The 26,311-nt window shown below is 37.4% G+C and overlaps 1 protein-coding gene across 26 annotated transcripts in view; it reads right to left on the bottom strand.

Moving 5' to 3' along the window:
* TENM3 (teneurin transmembrane protein 3) overlaps positions 1–26,311 on the bottom strand; it is a 2,732,592-nt gene that overhangs the window by 622,096 nt on the left and 2,084,185 nt on the right. The gene's annotated exons all lie outside the window — the stretch shown is intronic.

The raw sequence follows: 26,311 nt of genomic DNA, 5'->3' as shown, positions 1-26,311 counted from the left end.
ATTCCATAGCTAACAAAATTACTGTTATTAAATTTAGAAGGGAAACAACACACATATTATGAGAAATTACACGACCTAAAACAAGAGAATCCCTGAACATGCAAGACACAGATTCTACGCAGTGTTAGTACGTGTGTTTGTAGGTTCATATTTCTTTAATTCTATTAAACTTGTCCATGGGGGTTAGCTACTGTCACATTGTTTGAATCACTACAAAAGCCACAGAGAAGAGCAACAGTGTTGTGAAGGTAATGATCTTTCACTGGCCTCTCAGGAACTGGTTGTAAAATTTATTAGGAAAGTTCTATCCCTGGCCTACATAATTTTTTGGTGAGGCAGTAGAAATTGATGCCATCTATCTAAAAGAATAAAGTGGGCCATTTAGTTATCTGAATGTTCTCAGCCACCACAAATCCTGAAGACATTTGGTGTTATTAAAGGCATAGAAGTTTGAGTTATAGATGGGCAATTCGATCATGTATTTAATAGCTGATATGTATTAAATAGGGTGCTCTATTTTGTAGGATGAAACATAATTACAAAATACCAATGCTGCAGGGGCTAGGGGTTGCTGATAATCTATTAGGAAGATGCATACATCCTGCATACATACAACACTTTGGAAGAGTGCTTTAACAGGAGCTAACTCTTAAAGCAAAAAAAAAAAAAAAAAATACCAAAACATATAAAATATTGGACAAAAGTTTATGACTTTTCGTCTTTTGCCCATAGATTAAATCTCTTGACTTCTCAGGAATCATTTAAATGTTGTCTCATCTGAATTTCAAAACTTTCAATAAGAGCAGGACACAGTGGCTCATGGTTGCAATCCCAGCACTTTGGGGGGATAAGGTGGGCAGATCACTTGAGCCCAGGAGTTCAAGACCAGCCTGGACAACATGGTGAAACCCTGTCTCTATGAAAAATAAACAATTTAAATAAGTAAAACAAACCTTTCAACAAGCAACATCACTTAAGTAGTTTTGAGGGTAGAGCAAAAAAAAAAAATATGCATGCCAAATATGTCCCAATTTTAAATAAAATTTCTTTTTCATTTCAATAATGAATCAAAGATCATTTGTAATTGCCTAATTCGAGAATTTTCAAGGTGGTTCCATAGCAGAAATGCCCCAAAACAGTGAATCAGGAGCATCAGGCTGGCTGAAGACCAAGGGCAGCGGGTAGAGCCAGGGCCCGGGGACATGCTCCTCTGAGTGGCTGTGTGTACTGATGCTAAGCAGGAACTCCAATGCAGCCGGGCAGAAGAATGTGTAAGATATTTTTTAGATTGAGAAAGTGAAAGTGTTTGGGGCTACTTCATCTGGCGCAATTGTGGGGTGATCACACATTAAAAATAATGAAATGTATCACTGGGTCTTGGTGTCTGAATCTGGCAATGCAGATGGTAACACCTCGTGCAAGACAAAGGGGAACAAGGAGCCGTTATTAAGCACCACCTGAGCACCAGAGCACAGAGGCTTCTGCTCTGTGTGGGTCCCCATGTGGGTGCTTGCAGGCTCATCTCATTCATAATTGATTTTCATAGGTCACATTTCTTCAAAGTAGCTTCCACTATCATCTCTAAAATTTGAATGTCTCTCCTGTCCATCTCCTAGGTCATGAATAAAACAGTATACCGGCTGGGTACAGGTGGCTCATGCCTGTAATTCCAGCACTTTGGGAGGCCAAGGCAGGCAGATCACCTGAGGTCAGGAGTTCGAGACCAGCCTGGCCAACATGGTGAAACCTCATCTCTACTAAAAATACAGAAAAAAAAAAAAAAAAATTAGCCGGATGCTAATTTAGTAGTCCCAGCTACTCAGGAGGCTAAGGCTGGAGAATCGCTTGAACCTAGGAGGTTGCAGTGAGCCGAGATCACGCCACTGCACTCTAGCCTGGGTGACAGAGTGAGACTCCGTCTCAAAAAAACAAAAAAAGAAAAAAAAGTATACCAAATTTTAAAAACTTATATGTAAAAAGAGTTCTGCTAACTAAAACATTATGTAAATGTTGGTGACTGTTTTAACAAATAATTACGAGTTTATTTTAAAATTTGTCATTCTGAAAGAATATTCATTTTCAAACCAAAAAATATTCTATGTTTCAATTTCTATAATAACAGTAATAATAATGAACACATCTTGAGTGTTATGTACCAGGTACGATTTCAACACGTTTACATATGTAAACTCTGTAAGCCTCATTACAAATCTATGAGGTAAGCAACATTATCATCTCCTTTTTAAACACAGTGACACTGAATCACAGAGAGGAGGTAATCGGCCAAAAGGCGCACGGTGGTGAAGCTGTAATTCAAACACTGCTAGTTCGTTTTGAAGCCCACGCTCTTAACCAGTATGCTACTCCGCCCCTCAAATGTGCCATTTATATATTCATTCATTCTCTGCACATCATTTATTACACGCCTTCTATAGACGAGGCCCCACACTCAGTGTTGTGTCTTTTCTGTGCGATACAAGTCTAACAGTATGTGACCTTAAAGAATGGTATTTATCCTGTCCACGAGACCTAACTCACTAACGAAATCATTAACTAAACTATAAACGATAACTAAAAACATTACTAACGAAAATATTGTTCAAGGCATAGTTAATGTTGATCAAATGAGTCATCCACCTGCAACACTAAATGGCCGGAGCTACCGTACTGCAATGTGCAGCGGCAGCGGGGCGGGGGGCGGGGGTGTCATTCCAATTGTATAGAAAAGCCTCTACTCTCAGAGCCACTGAGCCATCATCCCAGTGTTCCACATGCACCCACGTGCACACGACATGCAAAAGCGTGTTGGCTTTCTATGGAGATGGTTAACCAAGCTACTTTTCAAATTTAGGGGTTCGGCAAACCAATTACACTGGTTCTTCCTACACTGCCCTCATGAAGACAAACTTGGCTAAGCCTTACAGTAGCAATCAACTTCAATAGACACATCATTCCAGCATCATCTGGCCTTATACCAGGGGAAGAAACTGACAATAAGACAGTCAAAACCTGTCCTGTGCTGTCGGTATCTCCTTGGCAGGGGAAAAAGCAGGAGGGTCGCCTCTTAGTTATTTTCAGATGTTTTAAGTAGGCCACGCTCCTACGGGTCTGCCTCTTCATTCTGGTAGCACTTCTGTACAAGCACCCTGAGGAATCTTACCTTTAGAATTACGCAGTGGATAAATGAAAAGAATACCACTGAAAAAACAGCTTGCAAAACATCTCTGTGCATTCACTAGCATATAGACTTTTTATGGTTTGCAAATACTTGTGTGTATATATATATATTTTAATGAAGCAGAGCAGAGGCCTGAGGTAACAAAGGTAAAAAGGAGACTCACCTCAAGTGTTCAGTATCACTCATTCAACAGAACATCAAGGCTTGGCCAGCTGCCAATAAAAATCTCTTTAAAAAAATCATAGTAGGTTGCAAGGAGCCACTAAGAAAATTAATTTCTAACACAGTGAAAAGACAAAATATATTATGATCATGTTATCAGCCTCAAAATGCATTTTCTGAAATGTTGTTATGTGCCTGGACGTATTTAATCCTCACACCTGCAAACCCAGAGAACAGATTGCAAGTTCATTACACTGTTTGCAGCCCTTAAAGGATTTTTTTTCCTAGAGATAATACGTAACAAATTAAATATTTCAGTTGAAATAATGAAAATGTCAATACTTGTAATAAAACTTTTCTTTAAAAAAGGAATTAAAAAATGAAAATGAGTGAAATAAAAATGTTTTTCCCTTCCCTTTAGACATTCTTTCAATTAGAAAGGAGACCAAACTTAAATTATAGCTACCAATTAATTTTTCTGCTCTGGAAAGTGAAATAAGCATCTTTCATTAAATTGGATATTAAAGCTCATTGGTTATACAAGGAATCTCCAGATTAATGGACTAGAGTTCTCCAGTTTCAATTATTTTCTTGATTTTCTAATACGCATTCAACTGCCTCCACCTCCCTGGTGGGGCTCTATCTGACCCCAAGTATTTAACTGTTTCCAATATTGTGGGTCATTCAGGTGAGCTTAAGGGGCATAACCTCCCTGTTAAAGTGTGTGTGTGTGTGTGTGTGTGTGTGTGTGTGAATTAGTAGCTAAGGAAGCTTTCCTTAGATGAAATCAGAAGAAGAGAAAAAAAAAAACACAAAAAGAGTGCCTACAAAAGTAGGCAGCTATCCAGAGCTTTTTTTTTTTTTTGCAGCCACATACATTTAGATTTGTGTTTCAAGAATCCCAGAAGAATGAGGAAAAACAAAGAATCAGTTCCGAGTTAATGCTGTATATAAATTACATTTCTAATAGATGATCTATGTTTGTTTGAATTTTCATGAATATATTAATTTAAGAAATAATTCTTACTCTTAGAGACACTACCCTTAGTATCCAAATGTATTTAGTTAATGGATAAAGAGAAATTTCCCGCGATGACATAATTTGGTCATCAAGATAAACATCAAGATAAAGATAAATGTAGAGCACAGTGTTTAAGTAAATTAATCTTAATTTCTGTGTAAAACAATTTTTTAGTTATCAATTTGCATAAAGTCTGCTTTTTAAATGTTTTATGGCTTACAAGAAAGTGACTAAAGCATATTAATACAAAATAGCATTTTTTTCTATTTTGTACCACCAAAGAAGCAATCCAAAAGTCAAGATTTATAATATATTACATAAAAATCATCCATACTCCAGACATAGCTATAGAGAACTTACATACAAGAAAAATTGGTCTCAACATTTATCCACATTATCTTTAAACCTCCTGGAGATACTCCATGTGTGAAGTTGTCACCTTCCTTTCGCTGCTGGATTTACGTAACAAGCTGTATATGTGATTTTTCTCTATTTCCCATATCTCAGGACTCATTTCCAACCCCAGTGTCAAGTTCACGGGCAGATGATACCCATTTCCTCCTAATCAAGTATAAAGGCTCTCCTCCAAACGTCACTCTTCACAGCCTTCGGTATAGGCTGTCGGTCTTCCTATTTTGAAACTTCCTGGCCACATAGGATTATATCCGTGCACCTGACCTTGATACTTTTCCAAACTCCATAACCATGGCTTCCACTCCCATTCCTCATCTTTTTATTGCTTCCTAATTGAAAGCTTTACTCAAATTTTAGTCCTTAAGTCCTTGTTCTTTTATCTCTTTCCAGGGACAAATTTATTCTCAAGGTTTAACCACAACTTCCTACTAAATGCACATCACCAAAAATTCTGATGTGTTTTCCCTGAACTCTTGTCACAAATCTTCAAGTCCTACTGAATGTTCACTCTGACATTGCATTGTCATCTTAGATGCATGAAGGTGGGAGCCAAGGTCTGTCTTGATCACTTCCGAGCTGTAGGTGTCCAAGTGCTGCCTCTTAGGTGCTGAACCCTTACGTGTGTGGCACATCATAAACATTTGTTGACTCCATAAATATTTTAAGATTACTTGTCATTCTCCACTCCCATTTGACAGAAACATGAAAGTTCATTAAGACAGCGAGATTGGGAATAAATAGCTTTTAGTTTTTAACATTTATTCTCAGAATCCAGGATAAAATCTAGTAATCTTCATGGGATTCTTCCTGTCCATTCACGTAGCCATATTCATGTGGTCACAAAGTCAAGTCAACTGCTCATGTTTATTCATGTTGGTATGTAAGAAAGAACTGTTAAATTTACTCTGCATTGGGCATATCCATTTCCTAATATTGCAGTAAGGATTCACCAAGATATTCACTACTATTACTTTGAAACTAAACTCTGTATATTTTAATACAAGGTCTTTACCACCCTGGTAAATGTTTCTGGGTGGCAGAAACATATCCACCAAGATATTCTGTTTCTCATTATTTTTAACATGGTCTTTGCATATAGTAGGACTCGATTGGTAACTTTCTGAAAGTATGAATAAATAATTTTAAATTCAGCCAGTAACTTTATGATTATAGTTTCTCGGTTTTTTAGATGCCTTGATTGCCAGTGGCCAAAATAATCAATAAAAACATTTTGAGTATAGGGTTATTCTCCAACACAATTTAGAAGACTGATTTCTTAAATAGTATCTTGTGCATTTGGTTCACAAAATCTTATCACAGCCAGGGAACGAATGAAGTCAAATTTCTAAGGTTGAGTACTAAACAAAGGATACATGGTAGCTACTCAGAAAGAGCCTAAAGCAGCAAACCAACTTCATCTTTCATGAAATATCTCCTTTGGTACCGAATTAGATACTGTTTTGTATTGCAAACTTTAATGGACATGTCTTATCTCACTTTGAAGACTGACAACTGTTTGCAGTCTTTCCCTCCCCACACAGTCCTGACTGTGCACTTACTAGGTCTGCAGTATACCCTTCTTAAATACACATCCAGTGTTAATGCCAGATTAACATGTGTTAGTAAATACAAATTCAAATTTATAAAAACTGAAATGATATCCTATGGAAAACCCATGTACAACACGACAGACATTTCACAGCGAGCTAAATAAATATTTATAATGCTGTACTATAAAAGCCAATTTAGATGTCTCGGTTAATATTTTTAATTATGTCAGCTCATGAATATTTTATATCAAATCACTTCTTTCTCCTTGCCAAATGAAAATGATCATAACATAAGACCTCTTTTGAAGTCAAAACAGACCCTTTCCTAATAAGGTACAATAAAGAAGAAAAAAAAATCAAAGATACAGAAAATTTAAATATTTTCTATATATTCGTAGTAAACCTAAGCACGGTTTATAAAAATCAGTTATTAAGCCATGAAAATTCATTTTAAACTATTTAATAGTCTTGTGATATCAACTTAGCCACTTTTAGTAAGACTTTTACAACACACTATTTATTAAACTTTTGTTTTTTATCTGAATGTTCTAAAATCAAACACTCGAATGATGAGAACCATAGTCTTTGGTGTGGAAAACATACTTGGCACTGAACTATGTTGTGCATTACAACCAATCTATCTGGGTTATAAATTTTAAGTTAAAAATAACTACCCAAGAGACTGAGAGACTGCGGTAGGAGGATTGCTTGAGCCCAGGAGCTCCAGGTTACAGAGAGCTATGATTGTGCCACTGCATTCCAGCCTGGGCAACAGAGTGAGACCCTGTCTAAAAACCAAAACAATAAATTTGTGGAAAATAGAAAGGCTGCTAAACACATTTTTAAAAACAGAAATGAGACAACACTTGGCTCATACAAGAAAAAACAGAAAGAGGTTTCTATTAGGGAAAGGGATTGAAAGGAGAAGTAGGAAAATGCCAAAAGTATAACATGACTAGCTCCCTGACTTAATCTTGGGCTCATAGACTAATTAAATATAACAGTATCTAGTAACTCAGGGAGACATTATGCTTTTTAATTTATTAAACATAGTAATTTAAAAGCTCATGTACATTTACTTACGTGGTATTAATATATTTTTGTGTTACTGCCTTGTTAGCTGAAAGCTACTTTTTATTCTGTTGGAAGCAGGCAATACTTCCTGTAAAAATTTTATGGGTCAGAACTCAGTGAATTAAAGGTATTTTTCAAATTTATTAATAAAATTTCTTTGATTTTTAAAGCATGTATTGACCCTGATGATCATTCTACAATAGCTGTTATGGGAATAACATTTAATTTTGCCATGCAAAACTACCGATGATGTATTTTAAATAGTAAGAAGCATCAAAAGTCTCATTAGATAGTTTTAATTGAAAAGAAAAAAAAACTCACTTAAAAATATTGTATGTACCAGCTCAACATAACACATGTACATCATCACTGAAATTTTACTTTGCCACTTAACATTTTCTGTGATTTATCTAATGAAATTAGCTAATGTGATTTTATTATTGCAATTTCTGCTATAAATCTTACAGGAGCTTTGTGGTTTTTTTTCTTTTTACTTGGAAAAAGATCAAAATGCTTGCAGACTTCAGATTGCTATTAGATGTAATAATTATACACTAAACTAATTACCACTAAACCAAAACCTGACTTACAACTAATTAAATTTTATTACATCATCATAGAGTGTAGGCTTTCAATTTAACACAGGGCACAACTATAAACACAAGAGTCTATCAGTGTGTATATTTATTTCAAGTAAAAGGTGTAGATCAGATTTATAAAGTTTGAATTTGGCAGGGTTTGTAAACCAATTTGTCAATTTCACAAATCTGCTAATTTGCCAACTTCTAAGGAGAAAGAAAGGTGCTACTTGCAAAGCAAATACACTGGATTACACCATAATAGTTTAGACAATAGCTAAATGCATATTATACAAATATAACTACGTTATAGAAGAAAGTATGAAATGCAATGAAAAAATCATTTATTTTCAGTTCAGAGGTACACTCTATTTGTGACATCACTTATTCTGAGATTACCGACATACAAATTGCCAAGTCCTAGTTTCTTCTGTGCAAAACAAGTAACAACATGTATGCTATCTTAAAGGAATGAAAGACATATGAAACACAGAATCCTTAGCTGACATGAAAGTGCCAATTTGTTTACTGTTCAAGGAACCAATGAAGATCAAATGGCAAAATCAGTTGCGATCTAGTATGCATCTCAAAACGGTGGCAGAATCTCCATTCATTCTTCAATGAAAGTACACTTAAATTTGTCATTCACAACAATCGGAAACTATAAGCGATTCACTTTATAAACTTTAATTTTATAAAAAATGTTTACTTTCTACCAGATGGTAAGATTAAATTACACAAACACTGTCAGCAAGTTGAATCCTCAGATGTATTCATTCCCACCACAGAAACTTCAAAACCTGTCTATAATTTTGTTACTGATGTTTAGAAACAGCTGTAGCTGACATAGCTACATGTTATATATGTCAGCTTTAAAGGATTAAATATTCTTAACCCCCACAGGAGAGGTCTTTTGCTGTTAACAAACGCCAATGTAAATTACACCGGAAGTTATTACTCTAGTAGAGATATCTCACACTACATTATTTGGTAAACAAAATGGTCAAGAATCACACGTTTCTCATTATTACTGGAAATTCTATTTGACTTGGGCAAAAGAAAGATTTTAAATTCACAGCACTTTCTGATAATAAATATAAGATAAATTCTCCTCTAAAAAGCTCCTCACATATATCTTCATTAATATTTTAGGTGGTAGTAAATTATATATTTTTCTCTTCAGAAGAATTCAATCCATCTCAGGAGACTTCTTTTCCTCGTGCAGATTTTTACTTGAATTTTTGGGAGAATCCTGCTGTCTCTCCCATTAGAGTTTAAAAGTATCTTTACAATAAACATTCAAAACTAATGGTAGAAACAGCAGGATCTTCTGAAATGCTATACCCCAAATTTTGTACTCAGTTAAGCTATCTAAAGGAACAGAACCAACCTGACTCGCCAGACTGCAGGCTTCAAAAATCACTTGGTTTATGAATTAATCTCATTAATTTTCAAGAACCACAGATTAATAGTGGTCAAATGTACAGATCTTAGAAGATGGCATTCATTCACACCCACGTGTGTGTGTGTGTGTGTGTGTGTGTATGGCATGATTATATGACATATATCTGTCCATATACGTTTTCCCTCATATAACTGTCACTTTTAAACATCAGTCACTTTGGACCATGTGAATGATTTTTTTAAGCCTGTAAGTATACATATAAACAAATATTCTAAAAAATTGGGCAAATACAATTAATTGTATACAGTGTGTTATTTTTTCAGAACATATACATGAATTTTTTTCAGAAGATATAAATGAAAAATGGCCAACATAAATGAAGAGATAAAATGGGCTAACTGTTGAGCAGCACTAAGAGATATCCACTTAGAGAAGAAAATTCAACACAAATTTCCAAAATTAATGCAATTATCCATACCTATAATTCACGTTCATTTAGTTGCATCTTAAATTTTTATATACAGTATAATAACTTTATGCAAATGACTATGGTGGGGATAAGTCTCAATAGTATATTAACAACAGAGACTTTTAGAGATGCTGAAAGAAACCTGTAAGGTGAAGTTTTTCATTTCTTTTAACAGAAGCTAATAGAAGTATCAGCAGAGGTTTCATAGAGATCCAGGAGCTTAACACAAAGCCTGGGTGAAAAAGAAATAAGTCAATAATTGGAGAAAACGAAGGCTAGTTTCCCAGAGAGAAGAAAATACATATGTGGGCTGGGCACGGTGGCTCATGCCTGTAATCCCAACACTTTTGGAGGCCAAGGCAAGAGGATTGCTTGAGCCCAGGTGTTTGAGATCAGCCTGGGCAACATAGTGAGACCCAGTCCCTATTAAAAATAGAAAAATTATCCAGGCGTGGTAGCACATGCCTGTAGTCCCAGCTACTCGGGAGGCTGTGGTGGGAGAATTGTTTGAGCCCCAGAGATGGAAGCTGCTGTGACCCATGATTGCACCACTGCACTCCGGCCTGGGTGTTGCGAAAAAAAAAAAAGAAAAGAAAATATATATGTGATTAAAAGTGAAGAGTAGAGTGAACATAGCTTTGGGGTCTAGTCCCTTTAGTTTGTAACTACATGTAACTCACCTAGCTCTAATCGAGAGGTGTGACAGGATGAACAGAAATTCAAGTTTGCCCTTTTTACTAAATATCGTTATAATAATATCCAAATTTAATGCAGTGACTAATATTCTGTATCATAAAACAATTATAGTTCTACAAGGGAATTTATTTATTTATTTATTTATTTAAGACAAGGTCTGACTCCGTCACCCAGGCTGGAGCACAGTGGCATGATCTCGGCTCACTGCAACCTCTACCTCCTGGGCTCAAGCGATTCTCCCACCTCAGACTCCTCAGCCTCCCAAGTGGCTGGGACTACAGGCATGCACCCCTGCACCCGGCTAATTTTTTTTTATATTTTGTAGAGACGGGGTTTCACCATGTTGCCCAGGCTGGTCTCAAATTTCTGGGCTCTAGCAATCCACCAGCCTAGGCCTCCCAAAGTGCTGAGATTATAGGTGTGAGCCACCACACCAGGCCTACGAGAAAATTTAAATGTTATTTTTTAATTTTTTTAAGATTCAGGTCTACACGAGAATTCTTTTTCTTTAATGTATTCTTTATCAAATTCTACATCCTGTTATGCCTCCTGAATCTAATTGTACATTTGGACTATAAATTAGCATAATCAATATACTAAAGCAAGGCATTTCATATGTATTTAATACAAGAGCAAATATTTATTCCAACTTTCTGTTATTCATTCAACTTTCTACTAATTATGTAAAATTTATACTTCTAAGCCTAATGAGATGAAACAAACCTTTTGCAGTTTTTAAAAGGAAAAAAGGCATCCCTTTTGATAAATGTCTTCATTTTGTACACCAGATGTCTTTCCTTATCCTCTCAAGCTTTCTGATTTTATTTTTGTAAGTGTGAGAACAGTGAAAATGCCAGCCATTGTAATCAGTTAGCTTGAGCACCAGCAAAGATTACACAGCAAGATCTTATCTTAGTGGTTTTACATAAATACCGCACTTGAAGTACACTTAACTTTTTGAGACCCACAGTTAACCACAGAACACACCAAAACCCACATTAGGCTAACTCTATCTTATAGGTAGCCCACTTCAATAATCTCATTTTAAACCCAACACAGAATGTCATCCACAAAACAACTTAGCTAAAATTCTAAACATAACTTGCTTCTTCTCTTTACCTTTATGATATTCTAAGTCTTTAAAAAAAAAACCCAAGAGTTTAACAATTATAACAAATAATTTCACAAGAGTAAACATTTGGATTTTTTATAAAGGCAGCAGGAATTTGATTAGAAATACTGTCAAAATCTTGCTTGTAATTCCAGCTACTCGGGAGGCTGAGGCAGGAGCATCGCTTTAACCCGGGAGGCGGAGGTTGCAGTGAGCTCAGATCGCACCACTGCACTCTAGCCTGGGCAACAGAGCGAGACTCTGTCACAAAAGAAAAAGAAAAGAAAAGAAATAAATGTCAAAATCTATCATAAAACTACTCAAAATATTACGGGCATACTATGGGCAATTTTGCTAAATGTGATGTAGTTTGGGGTGAACTGACACAAAGATGCCCTTGGCAGCTGCAAAATGATACCCAAATCTACACCAGTTGATGATGCCATGAAAAATTCAAGATGAAATTTTAAGATTTACCTGTGCAGAATGGCCATGACTGAGGTGCCAAGCTTCAATCTCATGGCAGAAGCCCAGGGGGCCCTCCAGACACACTGTTTTCCTCCCTGCTCTTCCCTCAATCATATAGTCAATGCTGAAGTCCCTAAGAATGGCTTTAGAGAAAGGTGCTATGACATTATCTGCCTTTATAGTTTCCTATGGAAAGCTGCAAATGTGCCTGAACAGAGTTTTAAAGCATGCTCTTTGACGATGTCTCTGAGAAGGTATCTTTATGAAACAACCACATTAAATTTGGTAGTCTTTACCAACGGGACAACGGAGTAACCTGGGTCAACATACATAAACGCACATTTTAAAAAACTGCTTTTACGGGCCGGGTGCGGTGGCTCATGCCTGTAATCCCAGCACTTTGGGAGGCCGAGGCGGGCAGATCATGAGGTCAGGAGATCGAGACCATCCTGGCTAATGCGGTGAAACCCCGTCTCTACTAAAAAGACAAAAAATTAGACTGGCGTGGTGGCACACGCCTGTAATCCCAGCTACTCAAGAGGCTGAGGCAGGAGAATCGCTTGAACCTGGGAGATGGAGGTTGTAGTGAGCTGACAGCACGCCACTGCACTCCAGCCTGGATGACAGAGCGAGACTCTCTCAAAAAAACAAAAAACTGCTTTTACACCTGCCCTGCTTCACCTCCCAAAAAAGAGTGAAAGGGGAGTTACTCAGTGTGCATTTTAGGTTTCTACCCAATGTGCTGCATGCTGCAATAACAGAATAACTTAAGGGACCCATGGAAGCTGTATACATATTTTCCAAAAGTCCCAGAGTTCCTGATGGAAAGTTGGTTTTCTAAGTAGTGCAAGGAGATATCTGTTTAGCCTGTTCCTCCCAGCTGATGACTATGTGTGCCTAAGCCTCAGTTAACCGCTGACTCAGATAGCTCTCTAGCAGCTCAGGAATACGACGGAACGTGTAAGAAAAATTTGCTAGGATGTTAAACCACAGAGGCAGCCACAAATCAGAAGTCAGCTTGCTTATCAACCTGAAGTCTTTCCAAAGTGAGAAGTGAACATGGGTCAAATAAAAGGAAATTATAAAGTAACTTTTTGGTCCTCAGCAAATTCCTAAATATAATGCATAATCTCAGCCCTAATGCATCCTTACAACATAGCTGGAATGGAACTCCGAAAATAATGAAATAAGTATTGATCGTATAATCACTTCACTACCTACTAGTAAGTCCTGAGGAGAAATGAGGGATCTGAGTTTCCCTGGAGTAGATGACGCTTGAGAAGGGACTTAAAGGATGACCAGATTTAAACCAGTGGCTTCTCAACCCTGACTGTGCCTTACAAACACTAGGGAGGCTTTTAAAACTTATTTCCTATGTCTAGAGATACTGAATTAATTAGTTCAGGGCAAAATCCTGGCATTAGTGTTCTCTGCAAGCTCCCTGGTGATTCTAAGATGTAGCTATGGTTAAAAGTACTGAAGACACAAAGAGTAGAGAGGAGTATCTCATTTCCAAAATGGGAAAGAATGAAATATTCAATGATAGAACAGCAGAACTTCTACCTTCAAGGAGGTTAAAATCCTTGAGGGAAAAAAGAACCCAGAGACTCTGGAACTAGTGGTCTGAAGTAGGTTTTTAGAACCCTGGGACTTTTTTTCATTTGCTCATTCAACCAACAAATATTCATCCAGGACTATGTATGAGGTGCTATGTCATGCAACCAGTTAAACAAAAGGGAGCAAAACAAACAAGGTCCCTGGTTTTAGGGGCATGACAATCAAGTGGAAAAGAAAGAAACGTATCATGTCTTCCATTATATATTATGTTTTATGCACTGTTTTAAGCAAGGGATGACAGGATCCTCTTTGCGTTCTTAAAAGATCAATTTGAGGTGTGGAGAATGAGTCGGAGGAGGAGCTCCACAGAATGTCAATTAAGTCAACATGGAAGTCACCGTGCAAATCCAGTCCAGATGCCAAGGGAGCTTGGACTAGAATGGCAGGGGTGGAAGACAAATGGAAGCATGATGATTTTGAGACACTTAGAAGGTAATATTAACTAGACATTGTGATGAGTGGGATTGAGGTGAAGAAAGGACCAAGGACCAGTTCAAGGTTGCTGGCTTGCTAACTTGATGGACAGTTCCTGTCCTGTACTGAATGTGGGCCACCCAGGAAAGATGAGGTTTGCAGGAAAGGATTATGGATTCAGATCCATGTTAGTTTTGGGAGCCTGAGACATGCAAGAGCATACGTGAAATGGTTCAGTATACCAGGATGACCGCAGGTGCCTGCTGGCTCTGGATGCTCCAGTTAATGCTAGTTGTCCTGGCATCCTGTCATTTGGTGATTTGGTGCTCACTGTCACTCTCACAGGGTCCCTGTTTGGATGATAAGTTAGAAGGTCCCCCTGGATACTCATATCTGGAGCTGGAAGTTTTGAGTGGAATATTTGTGAACTGCCTGTTTATGAGTGACCACTGAAGCCATGGGAATCTATGACATTGCAAGAGCTGGGACAGTGGATACAGTGTGAAGGCAGAGGGTCTAAGGGCTTGTTTCTGAGGAACCCTAGTATTTGCAGACCAACTAGAAGAGGACAGATACCAAGAAAGTAGAGAGGCAGTTGCTGAGATGTCACAGAGCAAAGGAAATCAAGCTCTTCTTGGGCAATGATGCTGAGATCAAACTCAAGGACAACTGAAGAGTAGACTCTGGGAGGGCTACACGTTTATCCTCAGTTGTGCCACATTTACAATAAGAGGCTCTGCCTGTATGATCTCTAAATTCCTTCCTACTCCTAGAACCCTTGAATTCTAATAAACTAAAAGTACAGCATGAGGTAAATGCTAAATAGATGTATAAACACTACAGCAGCATGGGGGCAGAAAGAGAGAGGGAGATGAGTACCTAATTCTACTGAGCAAATCAAGGACAATTTCACAGACAATGTTTAACCTGACACAGAAAGTGGGAAGACTCGTCTCGTGCTTGGAAATGCTAACTAAATCCCCTTGTGTGAGGCACACCATGCCTAAGAGATGGGAGGAGGGGCTGGAAGGGGCCTGGCCAGATCAGGAGGTATGGATCTCGGCTTCCATGCTGAGTTTGGGCTTCTTCGTGACAAGATCGGTTCAGGATTTTAGGAGGCATATTCTCCAGGGGCAATCTAGAAAAATGGATTGGAGAGACGAAAGATGGGTGGCAGGAAGCCCAGTTAGAAGACATTCTGTGCAATTAAGATGAGGGATGAGAGCCCTAGAGAGGAAACTGCCAGTGAGGATGGAAAGGAGGGGCAAGGACCAGAAACTCTGAAATAAGAATGAGCAGGAGGTGATGACCGATTAGTACAGGTAGTGAGGGATGGAGCCATCTTGAAGATGGCTCTTAAGCTTCCAGCATGTGTGAACAAACGGGATAATGGGATAGTGTGCAAATACAGGAGAAGGGGCAGCTTTGCTCCTCAGGCCTGAGAGAAGAGTGACTGCTATGGTTTGATTATTTGTGTCCCTCCAAAGTTCATGTTGAAAGTTAATCTCCAGTGCAACAGTATGAAGAGAGGCCTTTCGATGGCAATTAGGCCATGAAGGCTCTGCTCTCATGGATGGAATTAGTGTCATAAAAGAGCAGGAGGGACTAGCTAAGCCCTTTTTGCACTTCCATCCTTTCTGCAACATGAGGACACAGAGCTTGTCTCCTCTGGAGGATGCAGTATTTGAGGCAACATCTCGGAAGCAGAGGCAAGCTGCTGGAACACTGAGTCTGCCAGCACCTTGATCTTGGACTTCCCAGCCTCCAAACTGAAAAATAAATTTCTATTGTCTATTAACTGTCTAGTCTCAGGTGTCTTGTTATAGCAGCACGAACAGGCTAAGAGAGTGTTCAGAATACCAACTTGGAAATGATGAGGTTGAGATGGCACTGGAACAAACCCCACCCTATACATTCCTCTCTCTTCCTTGAGTTCCGAGTGCACAGTTTGTATTCCACATCTTCAGACTTAATCCTAGCTCACAGTGTTAGTTTGTCTAATTATTACACATTTCTTTGGAGCTTCTAAAATAGATGTCTTCTTCTATTTTTGTACCCCTTTCTTCACAGAGCCTAAGCCAATGTTGGGCTCAAAATAGGTGTTTAATAAATGATAACTCTGAACACATTAGAGCTGAAAAACAAAAAGGACTTATTTTCACTGGAGCCAACTAACATTTCAAAGACAAATGTTTAAAATTTGCTTTCAGCAAAATATTAAGAAATTCGCCAGGTGTGGTAGCTTGCCTGTAATCCCAGCAACTCAAGAGACTGAGGCAGGAGGACTGCTTGAGCCCACGAGTTTGAGGACAACCTGCACAACATAGCAAGACATTGATTTTGTTTGTTTTAAAAAAGAAAGAAATCCATTGAACCAACTAATACATTAGTGGATGTATGTTTGCATCATATATATATATATATATATATACACATATATATGTGTATATATATATATTTGGACTGAGCCTCACTCTGTTGCCCAGGCTGGAGTGCAGTGGCGCGATCTCGGCTCATTGCAACCTCCACCTCCCAGGTTCAAGCAATTCTTGTGCCTCAGCATCCCGAGTAGTTGGGATTACAGGTGTGCGCCACCACGCCCAGCTAATTTTTGTATTTTTACTAGAGACGGGGTTTCACCATGTTGGCCAGGCTGGTCTCCAACTCCTGACCCCAAGTGATCCACCCACCTCAGCCTCCCAAAATGCTGGGATTACAGGTGTGAGCCACCACGCCTGGCCTGCATCATATATTTTTAATATTTTTAGATTATATTTTTAATTGACAAGTGTATATATCTATGGGGTACAACGTAATTTCTCAATCCACATGTATACATTACGGAAGGATGTATCAGGCTAGTTAGCATTTCCCTCACTTCAAATATTTATCATTTCTTTGTGGTGAGAACATTTAAACTCCTCTCTTATAGCTCTTTTGAAATATACAATAGCTTATTATTACAGTCACCTTGCTGTGCAATAGGTCACCAGAGCTCATTCCCACATGTAAATGAAACTGTACCCTTTGACCAACGTCTCCCCTTCCCCATGTCCCATCCCAGCCTCTGGTAACCACCATTCTACTCTTCCATGATTTCGACTTTTTTAGACTTCACATGTGAGCGAGATCCTACGGTATTGGTCTCTCTGCATGATACATTTTTAAAAGAAACAAACAAGATAGATTCGAATGCTAAGTAATTCTGTGAATGGAACAGAAATAATTTTACCATATTCAAGTTTGTCTTGCAATTTTTTCTACTCAATAAATCAATACATGGTAAATTTACATTGTAAAATTTGGGCACAACATTTCCATAGACGTTTTTCTGGAATCTCTAAATCTTTAAATAGAATATTCTCGTTAGGTCATTCTAACCGTAATGTGGAAAAAGGTAACCATTTATTTTCATTTTTTTAAAAAAAAGAACCGGAATATACTTAGAATGCTGTCCCTGTATAGGTAGATTTGTTTTTCCCACAAAGCATCCCTGTTATCTGGCATCACTAGGAGATGTGTCTAAGTAAATTTTCTCTCTCTCAAAATGTCAAAAATCTTTCCGTCTTTTTCATATAAATTTTGGAACATGCATCACACACATTGCCCTCTGAAGCAACTGTGGACCGTCAGTATGAGCGTTCACTACGCTAATGCTATCGTGTCGCTGCCCCCGGATAAGACATCACACACTGTCACTTCTCCGGCCATCCACGGGCCGGACTGGAACAGCCTCTCAGCTCCCGTTCCCCTTGAGCTGAGCGCTTCTAATGGGTAACTCGGCAAGCCAGGGATCCATGCTGCTAAGAATTATTCATTAATTAAAAGTAAGATTCTAGGTGACAGGCCAGATACAGCGCAGGAGCTGTGTGACTGCGTTGTGGTCATTCTTCCCTAAATGAGAGCTCCTGTTCCCAGCATTCTGACGGCTGGAAAGCATGTGGCACCATCCTGATACACACACACACACACACACACACACTCATACACACTATCCACTGCTCACTGCACACCTGGCTCCACTAGGACCTCCCTGTGTGTTAGCTCCTTTCATCTTCACAGCCACCCCACAAGAGGGTATGTTTAACATCTCAATTTCATGGTTTCCAAAGCAACTTCATGGTACAGATGGACTTCAACTTCAGTCTCCAAATTCAATTCCAACACCCTCCACAAAACCATAATGGTAAGCATGACGTTCATTATAAGATGCCGATGACAATGACTCCGACAACTGAAGACACTGCTGCCATCACCATCTCCACCATGTCTGCTGTGTGGGGGCCCCGGGCCAGGCACCTGGCAACAGCAACACCACCAGCCATCGTTACAAACCCCATGTTCAGATGAAGAAATAAGGGTCAGAGACGAGGCAGCTTTGCCCTAGATCACACAGCATGTAAGTAATAGAATGGGATTTGAGGGCTTCTCTAATTTCGGAGCCCAACTTGGTCACCACAAAGTAATGAAAACCAGTGTGCTAGGGGAATTTTATTGATCTTTTTATTATTTTAACATAATGGTTAAGACTTATTCCAATGTATCACGTTTAACATTAGACTCTCCTTTCTTAGAGAATTTAGTATCGGTATTCAGGCAACATTCAAATGCTAGCAAAAACATCCCAATATACTTTAGTTATAGCTGGCCACTGCAGTTCCGCTCCAAACAATAGGTGCATTAAGGGGGTCAAGAGCCTTGTATTGACTCTGGGAGGCAGAGATGGAGAGATAAGCAGACAGGGATGGGCAAGGACAAAGGATAGACCTAAGTGCTACTGCCACTTAACCCGTTCCCTCCCTGCCATGAGTAATTCTTACAGAAGACCTGCCGGCAGCCTAGGTTTCTGCTTTAAAGCAGGAAGAAGTGTACTGTAAACTGAAAACATTTTCTCCTCCAAAACGGGTAGAAGAGGATGGCATTCAAGATTACCCACAATCTGGACCCAAGCTCTCTCTCCAACCCTTCCTGGATTTCTCCATGAGGCAGCCTCTGCTGGAGACCTACTGCTCATTCACAGTCTCCCAAATCCATGCAGATCTCCGCAGCTACATCACAGGTTGCAAACTGGTAGCCCAACTGCCAAACCCAGGCTGCAGACTTGTTTTGTTTGATTTGTGAGTTTTGTATGTTGTGTGTTTTTTATTCCCCCAATGAGCTCACATTTGAAAATCTAGAGATTTCACACAATCCATCTTCTGGCATTTCTTGAGAAATCTCACAATCTGGCAACACTAGGTTTCACCCTCACATGGCAATGACTAGTCTAGAGGCGCGACGTGGCACCTCCTTTTGGAGAAAGCGTGTGCCCTTTAGTTCACAGTCCTCACCACTCCCCACGTCTCTCTGACTCTGAGGCTATGTCAACATTGTTTATCATCAAACTTGCTCTGTTGTTTTTCTAACAGTAAAGAAATACTTCTCTGTACCAATGTTTCTTTCAAAAATGGGGAAAAAAAGGACAAAGAGAACTACATATTTTAAGAAATATGAGAGGACGCATATCTTGGTAGACGTGAAAATTTAATATGCAAATAATCTGGCCAAATTCATTGATCTGTGCTACCTGCTGGTGTTGCTGTTACCTGTTCGTGAAGTTGGGCTTGCTACCGTTGATGCCTCAGTTGTCCATTGTGTTTCCCTCTCCTGGAACACCCTTACCTCTCCTGGTCAAAGTCTTGTCTTTTTCCAGAGATCTATAGTCTCCAGCCACATCTTTCGTCCTCATCTAAATGCTGACAAGTCTGTGTTGGTACTATCTATTTAACATGAATCACAGGAGATCTTCAAACAATAGAACCATAGACTTTTAGAACCTGAGCAGTCCTAGGTGATGACCGAAGTCCAGAGGCCACAAACCTTTTGTGGAGAGGAGCTATTCTCTAGTGAGGACACTTGACATTGATGTAGAGTGAGGGAAGATTTCATTCCTGCATCAATTATTTACAGTTGGACTCTTCAGGGCCAGGCACTGTGTCAGCAGCTGAGGCTCTACTGAGAACAGGGAAGAAGGGTCTCGGCCTTCACAGGGGGTTTTTGTGGGCAAGCGTGCAACAAACATTTTGCCAAGTTATTCCACAGGGAAGGAGGCAAATGGTCAGCTTTTGTTCTTCTCAGGTCACTGGCTTCCAATGCCCCACTTTGTTGGGTATCTCCGGCCTCGACTGGGTTGGGGGGAAAGGATAAGCCATGTGTTCCTACTGTCTCAGTTCACTATGTTTCGAAACATTTGTGAGCCCCAGGGCCCCTTTGTTATTTGTTAGCAGTTAAGGCCACAAGACCTTTGCAGTGTCTCAGAGTTTCAAGGCACTGCTAACGTCTGCATGCTGCAGGAAGGGTGGATGCTGGAACCATTAGGTTGGGTACTCCCCTTCAGTTCTCTGGCATTTCAAAGACCCATGGGCTATTTACATACGATCTGACCAAAGTAGTAATCCTTCTGTTACCTCTCCTGGCTTTCTTAATAACTTTAATTACTATCAGTTACCTCTTTATATCATGCCTCAACTAGAAACGAAAACTCCCTGTGAGTCTGAGATCAGGCCTTATTTCTTCTCATCTTTCCCAGGACACAGCCACTTGGACACAAGAGCACGGACAAAACATGTGGGGCTGGATTTGAGTGAATTGAGGGAGAAAAAATGGCTGTGTCAGTAAAGCACACACTATAAATGAAGATATACATTCAAATCAGAGCAGAGATTTATTGTATTTATATTGACTCGTAATTTTTACAGATTCAGTGGCAGTGGTGAATATTAATTTCTAATAATTTAAATAAGATAGGGGAAAATCTTAAGTTTTGACTGGTAAATACTGTATTACTCCCTGAACAATTCTCAAAAGTTTCCCTGAAACCATCATTTTTCACATTTTGGCTTTACATCTGATGCCTCACCCTGCCCGCTCATTCTCCAAAGAGTATTCGTCAGACAACACATATTCTCTAGACCCTCAAGTAAGAAGAAAACAAAAATAACTGCATTATAAACAACATCTTTTACAACTAAATATTAAAATTAATAATTGTGTACAATTTTCTAATCTCAGAAAATATCATTACCTATTTCTAGGGCTATCCAGTCTTACTGTACATGAAGACAGAAAAAATTATGATGTTATAAAAGAGAGATATGGCTGGGCATGGTGGCTCACTCGTGTAATGCCAGTACTTTGGGAGGCTGAGGGAGGAGGACCACCTGAGCCCAGGAGTCCAAGTCCAGCCTGGGCAACATAGACCCCGTCCGTAAAAAAATGTAGAAATTAAAATAAAAGAAGAAATATTTTAAAGAAGATAGGCTGTTCTAAAAAGTTTACAAATGTAACATTTATTAAAGTTTCTATATGGCCACAGTTTATCATTTTGTTGTATAAATACTATGACTACAACTAAATATGCTGAATTTTTCTACACCGTGAAATCACTGTACAGGTAAGTGTTCACGTGACATCAGTTATTCTCCAACTTGCTACATCAAATTAAATGTAAGGGTTTAATACGTTTCTCTCTAAAATATATTTTAATGGGGTTTTTTAAAAGTAAAAAAAACTATCATATTTTGTCTAGATTTTCAATTATGGCATCACTTTAGAAAAATGATGCATATAACATTAGACACTGGAGACTACTAGGGCGGGGAGAGGGGGAGGGTTGCCAAATTAGCTGCTGGATACTATGCTCACTGCCCGGGTGACGAGGTCATCCGTACCCCAAACCTCAGCATCATGCAACACGCCCATGTAACTAATCTGCCTGTGCACCCCTGAATCTAAAATGAAAGTCGAAATTATTCAAAAAAAGAAAAGAAAAGAAACGATTCACAGAAGTGTAGCAATCACTTGCTTCAGTGGTGCGTACCTCATAAAAATGTACTTGTTCTGGAGAAATTGTTAAACTTTCAGTGACTTTTTTTCTGCATATTAGTTAAGCCAAAATTGTTGTGTTTTAACGTTTGCAATTCTTCCTGATAACCACTGTCATAATGACTCGAAAACTAATAGATTCATCCATGGATCTATACACAACATAGCCCTGCTCTCCTTTAATCTTCCTCTATCACCAACATTCATAGGAAGTGAGTTGCACAAAACATATGTACTTGTAATTACATTTGCAAAAAAAAAAAAATCCTCAAACAGCTGCGGAGACAGCAAAGATTAGAATCTGATAGTGGCTTAGAATAATGAAGAAAGGGATTGTGAGGGTTCAGCTACAGAGCTGATGAAAGATGGAAGGAAAACCTGCTCTTCAAAATCCTTAATCTGTATTACTTCTAAACTCTAAATTGAAACACATATATTCCAAGAATCTGAAATAATAAATGATGAGTAATGTTTCTCGACCAGACAATGATTTAAGATATGTATTAAACCTTGTGTCTTACTAGCAATAAATTCAAAATTTGTATATTATTTACCTAAAATGTTTGAAGGTCTTATTTAAATTATTATTCTTCTAAAAATCTCATAAAATAATTGAAATTTGGTTACATCTGGCTCATTTCTAGGCAGTATTATTTATTTCTTAACATTACATTTCCACCAATTATGAAAGATTATGGAAGTCTAGAGTCCTTGATGAAGCCTTCAATAATCAACTGGCACAGTGAATTGATCACAAAAATAATATTTTAAATAGTTTCCTTATTATAAATACTGAAGAACAGAAAATAATTTTAGTATCATATATCTTTATTATAGATATAAAATATTTGAGAAGATGACGCAGAACAGAAATGTGACAATTATAAAGAGCCATCTTTTGAAGTTGATTGTATGTTTCAATGAGTAAGTACACAGACACCAGAATTATTTATACTGTAGAAAAACTTAACTGTATTCCCTCACTTTGCAATTTTTATAGTGAACTTTACCACTCTTTTAAAACTTTTAGAAGCTTGTAGCCTCAGAAATAAGAGCCCATTTATTAAGGAAAATTAATTCCCCATAATAAATTATGCTTTTTTAGGTGGCATTACTTGTGTTTTACAAGTAAAATGACTCAATTAGCCAATACTTGGTATTTTCCAATTTTGAATAGAATCAATTGTCTTGTATTTGATTGATGCTGACTAAATGAAAACTGATATAAACACAATTATGTAATCTGACCACTTAATTTTCAATTTTCAATGTATTTATTGGACCAAAAACACAGAGGTCTCCTTAGAATGACACATTTTTATCAAACTCTTATGCTGTGCAAACAATTGTTCATTACAAGTTGGGAATATACTCACATAATATAATGTCCTTTCACTTTCTTTTTTAAAATCCATGACCAAAGCAAGCTATAATATGCTCACTATTACATACACGTGTATTACATACATGTTCAGAGAAAATTAACTAACCCTCATATATATGATGGCTTCATTTTTATATGTCACTATTTTCTTCTCAAGTTGCTTTCAATATTATTAACAAGGGGAAAAGCTTACAGGGAACTTGCATCAGGCCATGGACTTTGCAGACTGTACTGAGGAGGTACACCACTTAAATGACTGAGTACCCCGCAAGAATCAATGCCCTGGTCATCTGGCATAAGTGGAAAAGCATTCTTCAATAGATAATCTGGCTTCATTATCTTGCATCAAAATAGTAACGTCTGCATTTCACGGAATCCATTAATACCTAACATATATGTAGACTAAAATTCCATATAAATATTAGATTTAGGAAAGAAACCAATTAACTTTTTAAAGAAAAATGAAATGATAGCCAGCTAGTCTAGTGCTACTTGATAAAACTATTGTGTAACAGATTCTGGGATCACAGATTTAGGGGAGAATGTATAATCCTTCATCAAAGAGTGGCAGCTTATCCACAAAGCTTCCTATCCCCGATGGGCTATTCTTTTAAAAGTAATAACGAGGGCCTAAAAACTATGTAACACTCTCCCACCAAAATTAGCCATTTATACCAATTATTCTTAATAGTAAAAGAACCAGAACCTCATCCTGAAAGCCTTTGAGATCTTTCTTTTAAGGAAAAAAAAAAGAAAAAAAGCATAATGTGCATTAATAATTTATATCTATTCCTAAATCAAGTGGTTATGTTCCAGACTTAAAATTAAGTGATAAAAATTACATTGGAAGGTATCATTGTTTTTCAAAAGATAAAAATAATAAAAAATAATCCCTACGAGGCTTACATTAGTAACATTTTTCCAAGAGTATGAACTATTTATACTTCACTTTCCTCAACATTTAAAATTTTAAAAGTGAATTATAGAGGCTTTTTAAAGTTGAAGTGGTAATTACACAACCAATCCATACGTCTTACATCACATTTACATGAAATACGTGATACATTCATGATTTGTTTCAGTAACTGACGTTGTCCTTTGCTGATAGCTCAATATAAAATTTACCAAACTTAATATGTTAAGATTCCCATCTGAAGTACAATACAGTGTCTAAAAGCTACTTTCATCAGATAATGTGAGAAGAATTAACTGATGGCATCTCATAGAACAAGCACTCAGTCCTCTCCTTCAGATCTCTCATTTGTCACAAGACATCAAACAACTGCATAGTGGAGCTGAACTAGAACTAGATTTGAAGGCTCAGATTTTATAGAAAACTTTCAGAATGAGAAAATGGACTTCGGTCATGGCTATACTGATGGTTGACCGAAGTTCCTAACATCATACTTGAATGAAATGCAAGACTGTATTAGTTTTATTGAAATTACCTTAAACCAGAAAACCAAGAATTGATGTATCTTAAAATCTGACACTTGTTTTGCAAATGCATTCATGCTGTGTGACTAAAGATGTATCATTCATCTTTCACATTTGTAATAACTTTTTTGTTATCTGTATGGATTTTACATATTGTATATTCATGATATTCTCCCAGTATCTAAATTACATAAACTGTAATATTCATTAAATTAAGGTATTTTTATAATTTTTGGAACACCAGATTTATCGGATCATCTAATTTCTTTTTCAGGCTGCCTTTAAACAGACTTCAGTTAGTGTATGTTTTGATTACTAATATTTTTTAATTCTTTATTTATGGGTTCTAAATCATATTACCAGTATAAAGAAAGATCTGAAGTCCCCTGAAACATATAAAAGATAAAAGCCCAAGTGTAGATAATTTAAATTATTAGGGTTTCTTTATACACATCTTTAGTAAATCAATATTTGAATCTCAAAATATATAAAATTAGGTCTTTTCTGTTTGAGACTGCACCTTTAACTAAAAGGTACTGCGCTTCAAATTTTTACGGGAAGAATTTTTAAAATAAATTTAATATTGAAAATTACGTCTTTTTTCTTTGGTTTAAGTTACCACACTAAGCAAATTCTGTGGCATCTACTATCATACTAATTAAAACGATATAGAAAATTATACCACAACCAAAACACAGGATAAAAAGCTTTAAATTTTTAAAGTACTTTATCTTTAGTAAAGTGTTGACTCAAAGTCCCTGTCACACGTGTAATTTTTTAAATTAGTAAAAATCGAAGAAAAAAATCTTACTGGCAAATCAGCTTAACATACCAATATTGTTTATTAAAAAATTGTAGTGCCAGAGTCTTTTCATTCAGAGATTGTATATTCTAGGACAAAGTAACAATTGAGGACTAATTTGCTTTACTTAATTTTGTAATCACAAAAAACATGATAGGGTATTCTACTCATATTTGGAAAGAAAAAATATAAGGAAGCATAAAAATCATTCTAAAAGTAAGGACTCATTTCTGGTTTGACAGGTATACCTTACATACAAGTAACAGCTTTAATTTTTGTTTAAATTAAAATTTATTTTAAATGTTAAATATGTTAGTAGCTCCATAGAAGAAAAACAAGTTGAAATTTAAAGCAGAAATATCAACTTATAAATGTATTATAGATAGAAAATGCCTGTTCTATTTAAATTTGAAGAATAACATCCTGGCAGAGGTTCTTTTCAGCTTTCACCCCTTTCTGAACCCTTTCTGAACTACTAAATTCATTAATAGTTCTGTAAGGCAACAAATGTACTTTCTTTCTCCTAGTAGGTCTCATTATTTTCAAGAGCTTTTCTAATTATTTTGGAATTTTCTGAAAGTATTAGCTAAAAGATGAGGAATAACATTTCAGTTATTTTCATTGTGTCAACTTGTTCTCACTATTACTGATACCATCATAAAATTCAG

This window comes from Pan troglodytes, chromosome 3 (assembly GCF_028858775.2).
Source record: "Pan troglodytes isolate AG18354 chromosome 3, NHGRI_mPanTro3-v2.0_pri, whole genome shotgun sequence".
Lineage (NCBI taxonomy): Eukaryota > Metazoa > Chordata > Mammalia > Primates > Hominidae > Pan > Pan troglodytes.
This window is presented reverse-complemented; position numbering and strand designations above follow the sequence as displayed.